Here is an 8701-nt window from a genome sequence, read left to right on the forward strand (position 1 = left end):
AATATTAAATTACAGAAAACAGTCATTTGTTTCTTTCGAAAACTGTAAGGAAGTGACCATTTTGTTAAACTGAAACCGAATATGCAGTGAAGTAACATCTGCTGAATAATAATAATAATAATAATAATAATAATAATAATAATAATAATAATAATAATAATAATAATAATAACAGCGAATATAGAGGTTGCAAAAACGTTGTTTTGTTCAGCTGACACAAACACATAGAATAAAAGATCATTATGTCCATCATAATACGTTAAAAATACCATCTGTCATTCTCCATCATTACAGAAAATCCCTAGAAAGGAGTTTATTTGCCTCACCTAAAATGGAAATCGCAGATATGGTACTAGCGATGAGAGAGAGCGCAACTGGTATGGCCGACATCTTTCGGCCTCCAAAGAGGTAATCGTCGATTGTGTTGGTGCCTCTACCTCTGAGAGAGCTGAAGATCCCAATAAGGATAGACACTAAAAGAAGAATCACACACACTGTCCAGTTCACAGCGCCAAATGGTTCGGTTCCAAAGTCCTCCATCTTGCTTAGTCTTTGCGAGACCGAAGTGTTCTTCTTCTTCTTCTTCTTCTTCTTCTTCTTCTTCTTCTTCTTCTTCTTCTTCTTCTTCTTCTTCTTCTTCAGAAATTCTCCAGATTCCTGACGGGCTTAAAAAGAATAGGAAGTGATCAAGGTGATAATAAAATTTTTTAAAGATTTTATATTTATTTTTATTTATTGTTATATATTTTAATTTTATTTACTTTGCCTGTATCAGTAAGACATTATATATATATATATATATATATATATATATATATATATATATATATATATATATATATATATATATATATATTGCGAAGCAAATTCCTGTGATGTATGTGAAAGACTTTGTGTATATTTGCTGGAAGCAAATTCTGAGATGTTAATTTTTTTTTTTTTTTTTTTTTTTGCCATGGCCCTAGGTTAGGTTAAGTTGGGTTAGATAAGGTAAGCATACTGTTATCTTAGCTATTTGGGTGTGGGAAACATAATGGGATTATTTTCAAAAAAATTCTATGGTTAGTTTTTAAGACTATGGCGTCCGGCTCTTTTCAGGGAAAGGTCTCGGTACCTCGGTTGCATCTTGGGAAAATGCTGCCCGGAACACTCACGTATGTCTGTTAATTTTTTTTTATTTTCCTGCTCATGAGTACGTACAAACATCCACGCACACATACACACACACACACACACACAGGGTATTTGTGGCTTCATATTTGAGAGCATAAGAAGCAACGCGTGATTTAGCGGCAAAACTAATATGCCGTTTAGTTTCACTGACGGCGCCCATATATTTCCGTTGTTGCTCAGTTCCTTCGAACTTCCCAACACTTTTGGGTACTCTGTCGTATGCCTTATCTAGTTGATGATAATACAGTTTGTCTGGGTACTCTATCGTATGCTTTATCTAGTTGATGATAGTTATTGTTATTATTATTATTCAGAAGACGAAATATATTCATGTGGAACAAGCCACAGGAGGCATTAAACTGAAATTCAAGCTTCCAAAGAATATGGTGTTGATTTGAAAGCAGTGACAGAAGGTATTAGGAAATACGAAAAGAAGAAATCAGTTATTAGAAAAAAAAATTAACGAATTCATAAATAATCAGACAACAGCCTAATTTATTTAAATACAAGGATAATTGTTCTAGGGTAGTAGATATTAGTTGAAGAGCCCTTGGCTTCACTCTGAGAGGAACCATAAGCAACGAGTGGAGAGGCTCTCAGGGGAAACACTTCCCGGCGCGCGTCTCAGTTCTTTTCACCTTCGCCTTATGCAACAGGAGACACAAATACGACTGAAATCAATAGAACTTAGGGAATCGGATAAACAACTCAAAGAACCAGATCACAGATCAAAGAAAGTTATCAATCTTACCACCGTTGATCAGCCAGACACAGAACACCTGACGACAACCGTTGCACGTAGGAGACTGGAATGCCCTAACTTGAGGCTCTTCACAAATGCAAGTTCGTGAGAACTCTTGCAAAACGCAGCGAGAGTCTGTGTGACTTGAAGTTATGCCCAAAATATTATCGTTTGTATTTTTTGCCGGTGTTATTTTGACAACGTCCTTGACGCATCTACTTGTATTACGATATAATGCAACCTTAAACTCACGATGTATACGAATGACTTATGTACGTATGTACAGTATGTATGTATGTTTATACACCTGTATAGCGACTTCGATATCAAACGACATTTGCGGCTTAATATTTGAGAATATATCATTGTCACGCGCATATAAGTGACAAAAGTGTGACACCGAGTAGTGCAGCATCACACTAGTCCTATATGCACACAGCCACAGAGGATAGTACTACATCCATTAGGTTTTACACCCTCAGTGCTTCTGGACCACACTCACCATTGAACGCTAGGCCGATATTTTATCCCCTCAAGAGCAGACGCCATAAAAGCGTAGAACCGTTTAAGAGGAAGAGGAAACAAGAAATAAGATAGATAATTACTAGATAGGTAGATAGATAGACAGACAAATAGAGAGAGAGAGAGAGAGAGAGAGAGAGAGAGAGAGAGAGAGAGAGAGAGAGAGAGAGATAGATCAAAACAATACTGAGTTCGTAGTTCTTGCAAGATCACGCATTTCAACCTAACTGAATGAGGTGCAAGTAGTTATCAGGTGCACTCGAGATCATAGGCTTATTCCCAAGCACGCATGCGCCACTGAATGAATTTTATGAGCCTCTTGCATTGCAATGGCATTTCTTACTATCCTGTAAATGTAGTCGGCTGCATTTATGAAAAAAAAAGTACCTTATCCCCCCCAAAAAAAATTGCCACAAAAGGTTTCTCAACTGTTTATTGTAGTAATAGGTGTGCTTAATAACATGTCAAAAGTCTGCTACAATCCGACCATGCAAAAGGTCTGACTTCAAGATGGCGTCTGTAATAGCCATTAAATTCCTAAAATGTCTGTTACTCTCCATTATTCAAACTAGATGCTATTAAATGTAAATTAATTATTATTATTATTATTATTATTATTATTATTATTATTATTATTATTATTATTATTATTATTATTATTATTATTATTATTCAGAAGATAAACCTTATTCATATAGAACAAGCCCACTGGGGCCACTGACTTAAAAATTCAAGCTTCCAAAGAAAATGGTGTTCATTGGAAAGAAGTAACAGAAGGTGATAGGAAATACAGAAAGAAGAGATCAGTTGTTAGAAAAGAAAGAATGTATTGACAAATGAATAAGTGAATAAATCAAGAAATACATAAATAGATAAATAAAGAAGTAGGTAAAATAAACATAAAAATAAGAACATTTCTCTTCATTTGACCAAAGGTCTTTAAGTATATTTGCCGGTATTTACTTTTGACTCCATATTTTTTTTAGTTACTTTTTAATTTTTTGTTTACTTTTTGAATTTTTTAACTTTCATATATTAGTCGAGTCAATTTTATGTTATCGTATATCGGAAGGTGAGTGAAAACCGGGACTTTGAACAAGAACTTTCGTAGTTTATTCTAATCCAGGTTGGATTACCGTTGACTTATCCCAGCTCATCGCATGGCCTGTCTTAAGCCAATGATGCACAGTGCCATTATTTGATAAGCCTCTTGAAATGGCATATTTGTGTTGGGAACTTCTTACTTTCAGTCCTTTTGATGTTTGACCAGTATGAATCTTATTACATTCTTTGCAAGGAATACTGTATACAATATTTGGACATGTATAATCTAGAATTACCTACCAATGTCATTATTAATTTGATATACCTTTGTATAAAAAATTGTAAATTCACTTTGAATGGCAATTTTTATGAGCAAATGTTTGGTATGGCTATGGGGAACCCTCTTCCGCTACTTTTGTCTTTAGTGATGCCTAATTCATTTGCTTTCTTTTGTTCTGCATATTCCCCCCAATGGAAAAGTGGCCTTTCTGTCACCCCTCTCTATCAAGTTGTCCTTACATAGGTGCTGAAACTCTAATGAGTCTACATTTTCAAATTCGCAACTATTAAAATGGCCATTTAATCGACAAGGAACTTTTTAGTTGCTGCGGATTTTACCGTTGTAAATATGTAACCAAAATATTGAGAGTGGTATTATGGAGGAAATGTTAGTGAATAGTTGACCTGTTCACAAATTGTGCATATCTTTGATAACTTCCCGTTTTTTGTGCACTCTCGGATCCTTGGGAAAATCTCAGAAGTGTTTATATTAGAAGTGCATATGACTGTATAGTGGGTCATTTTTTCCAGTGCTATTGTGGATCAATATATTTACCTCTCTGTGAGTAATTTTACACTGTGTATAAATAAACAGTCGTGTTTTCTGCTGGTAATTCCTTTTATTCTGGTTGAGTAGTGGTACTGATTGCTGTTCTAAAAAAAAAAAAAAAAAAACACCCCCGAAATGTTACCATTTTATTTCACTCTTGACAACACAGTGTTAGATACAAAGTTAATGACGGTTTCAGCTGCTGCTTTTAATCAATGGCGCCTCCATCGTGCGGACGGTTAGCCTGTCCTTCAGTTCTTTCGGGGAGAGGACGCCCTGTAGCAGCCCACCTCCAGCAGGAGAACGGCAAATCCTAATACGTATCCGAGCGACATTAGAAGGAATGCGGCCTGTCAGAACAAGGATATTTACGTTGGTGTGTGGTCAAAATATTGCAGACGTCATGACCTAAAAGAAACAATTATCTTTTGATTCTAACAGTCAAACGATGAAACCTGACAATGCAGCAATTTTCAATTAGAATAATCCTAAGAACTGTATTCGTCTCTTAGGAAAGCCCCCAAGGATACAATTGAAATTGAAATTTGAGCTAAACCAAGGAATTACTCGCTGATGAAGGCTTATATTTTGTCAGATCCGTTCAGAGATATGAATGGTCTTTATAAGATGAAAAGAAATATGTTTGGCAGGATGCCAAGTCATTTCAAACAACCCGGTGCCCATCTGAAGAAAGGAGAATAAGTTGACAATGAATCTTGGTCAGTTTGAATCAAGATCTAAGTTCCCTTCCCATTTCTTTTTCTGTGCCTTTCCTGTTTTTGCAGAGTCCGCGCTAAATAGATGTAAGATCTTAGCTCCCCTCCTCTTTCTGTCTCTTCTTTCCTGTTTTCGTAGGATTTGTGATAAACAGGGACGTAAGGCTGCCTGTCACTGGACCTGATCAAGGACATCCTACCTGCAGATGCGTCAGTGTGATCACGGGCGTGTCAGACTCTTCTCCTTCTTGTTCTTCTGGAGAGAACTTTGGCGCCATCCTCTCGTCCTGAATTTTCTGCCAGTGCGCGATCAGACCTGCCTCGCTCAATCGAAGTAACCTTGAGCGAGAAACGAAGGAGTTGTTCAATGCAATTCAGGTTCAAGAGGAACTCTAAGTGCTCCTATTCTTGTGTCTTTAAAAGTGTTAGACCTGGTTTCATCATCGGCCGGATGAAATCGAGGTTGTATGAGGGACTTAAATGGTGAAAAATTATTATAAAAACAGACAAGAAAATTAAATTTCTGTCAGTTGTTTTAATTCGATAAAAAAAAGAGATTACTTTTACGCACTTAGGGGTCGAAGGTACGCTACAAACAACCTTCAGCATTGCCTACAGTGCACCACATGAGGTGCTCTGATGGCACTACCCCTTACGGAGCGCGAGAAAATGGTGGATTCCTGATATGGATATGAGGCAGCCAGACTTGTGAATAAAACATAGAATCCATTAAGGCTCATGAAAATGAAGAATATATTTACCAGTAAGAAAAGACATCCTTACACGGAGATCCCTGGGGCAATGGTATGCCATCGCCCTGTGGGAAGAACTTCTCTTTCCCCAGGTGGAACTTGTTCTTCCCAAGCTTCGCGGTATAAATTCGACCCTCGATCTCTGGGACGATGTGTACCCTCTTCTCCGTCAGGATCTGCATCAGAGTATAAAAAAAGCACATTGGAAACGACGCCGGAGTTGTGAGTACCTACGAATAAAAGGCTCCAGTTCATGAAATCTCATATCAGCATGTTGACCCCAACTCGGAGTCTTCCTTGGCCTTATATATGTATAAATAATATATATATATATATATATATATATATATATATATATATATATATATATATATACATATATATATATATATATATATATATATATATATACTTATTATTGACATGATTCAAGACTTTTCAAGTACAAGTAAAATTGCATATTTTGTTACGTGATATTTTTCCCAGTCACTTCAATTGATAGTGGAGAAACCCAGCTTTTCTGAAAACTGAAATGGCTAAGGAGACAATTAGAGCATTTTCGTGGGTCCTCAACAACAATTATGGGTTTGGGGGGAGGGGAGTTCGACAATTATTGGGGGGGTTGTTGAAAGGGTACCTGTGTCAGAGATATTTCAAGTATCATCCCTCTTCCCAGTAAATACAGTATATTAATTGGAAAATAGTAAATTTTTGGTAAATATGTAGGAGACGGCCTTGCGAAGATATTTTCTAATGATATAATCTCTAGACTGAAGAATATAGAAAATTTTGTATCTGATACAATTCATGAGAGATCGTGTGAGAAATTTACTGATGTAATTTGGTAAATTTACCGAGATCATTTGAAAAATATACCGAGATAGTTTTATAAATTTACCGAGACCATTTGAAAAATTTACCGAGATAATTTAATAAATTAACCGAGATCATTTTTTAAAATTGCGAGATAATTTGCGAAAATTTCCGAGGTAATTTGAGAAAATCACTGAGATAATTTGAGAAATTTACCGAAATCATTTGAAAAATTTACCTAGATAATTTGAGAAATTTACCTAGATAATTTGAGAAATTTACTGAGATAATTTGAGAAAATTGCCGAGATAATATGAGAAATATACCGAGATCATTTGAGAAACTTACAAAGATAATTTGAGAATACTGACGAGATAATTTAAGAAATTTACCGAGAACATTTGAGAAAGCGATAATTAGAGAAATTTACTGAGATCATCTGAGAAATTTACCGAGATCATTTCAGAAAATTACAGAGATAGTTTGAAAACTTACATAGATAATCTGAGAAATTGCCGAGATCATTTGAGAAATTTACGTAAGCAATTTGAGAAATTACCGAGATAATTTGCGAAATTTGCCAAGATAATATGAAAAATTTACCGCGATAATTTGAGAAATTTACCAAGATAATTTGTGAAGTTTACCTAGATAATGTGAGACATTTAACGAGATAATTTGAGAAATTTACTTAGATAATTTGAAATAATTACCGCGATAATTTCAGCAACTTACCGTCATAATTTGAGAAATCCACCGAGGTGATTTGGGAAATTTACCGAGATAATTTGAGAAATCCACCGAAGTAATTTGAGAAATTTATCGAGATATTTTGAGAAATCCACCGAGGTAATTTGAAAATTTACCAAGATAATTTGAGAAATCCACCGAGGTAATTTGAGAAATTTACCGAGAATCTGAGAAATCCACCGAGGTAATTTGAGAAATTTACCGAGATCATCTGAGAAATTTACCGCGATAATAAGAGAAATTTACCGAGATCATTTCAGAAAATTACATAATTGAAAAATCTACATAGATAATCTGAGAAATTGCCGAGATCATTTGAGAAATTTACGTATGTAATTTGAGAAATTTACGGAGATCGTTTGAGAAAATTACTGAAATAATTTAAGAAATTACCGAGATAATTTGAGAAATTTGCCAAGATAATATGAAAAATTTACCGCGATAATTTGAGAAATTTACCAAGATAATTTGCGAAATTTACCTAGGTAATTTGAGACGTTTACCGAGATAATTTGAGAAATTTACCTAGATAATTTGAAAAAATTACCGCAATAATTTCAGCAACTCACCGTCATAATCTGATAAATTTACCGAGGTAATTTGAGAAATCCACCGAGGTAATATGATAAATTTGCCGAGGTAATTTGAGAAATCCACCGAAGTAATTTGAGAAATTTACCGAGATAATTTGAGAAATCCACCGAGGTAATTTGAGAAATTTACCGAGGTAATTTGAGAAATTTACCGAGGTAATTTGAGAAATCCACCGAGGTAATTTGAGAAATCCACCGAAGGAATTTGAGAAATTTACCGAGATAATTTGAGAAATCCACCAAGGTAATTTGAGAAATTTACTTAGAATCTGAGAAATCCACCGAGGTAATTTGAGAAATTTACCGAGAATCTGAGAAATCCACCGAGGTAATTTGAGAAATTTACCGAGAATCTGAGAAATCCACCGAGTTAATTTGAGAAATTTACCGAGATAGTGAGAAATTTGCCGTCCATTGTTTGTTTTTGTTTCCATCACGAGGGACTGGTACTCCGTGTTTAGTACCAAAAACAAAAGACTGTAATCATCTCATTACTTGGTAAATTTCTCAAATTATATACACCCTTTTCTATATTGTTTAGTACAAAAAAATCATATTAATAAATGATATATTTCACGCGGCCGTCTCCTTTACATTTCCCCATATTTTAAAGGTAGATTTTCACAGAGAAGACATTTGGGTTCATAAAAAAAAGAATCTTACGTCATAAAAAATTCGTCTGTAGAAGGTTGGAAAAAACGACTTTGAGAAACTCGCGGAAACTCAGATGTAAATAACGAATCGTTATAGTTTTAAGGTATTTTACA

This window comes from Macrobrachium rosenbergii, chromosome 25 (assembly GCF_040412425.1).
Source record: "Macrobrachium rosenbergii isolate ZJJX-2024 chromosome 25, ASM4041242v1, whole genome shotgun sequence".
Taxonomy (NCBI): domain Eukaryota; kingdom Metazoa; phylum Arthropoda; class Malacostraca; order Decapoda; family Palaemonidae; genus Macrobrachium; species Macrobrachium rosenbergii.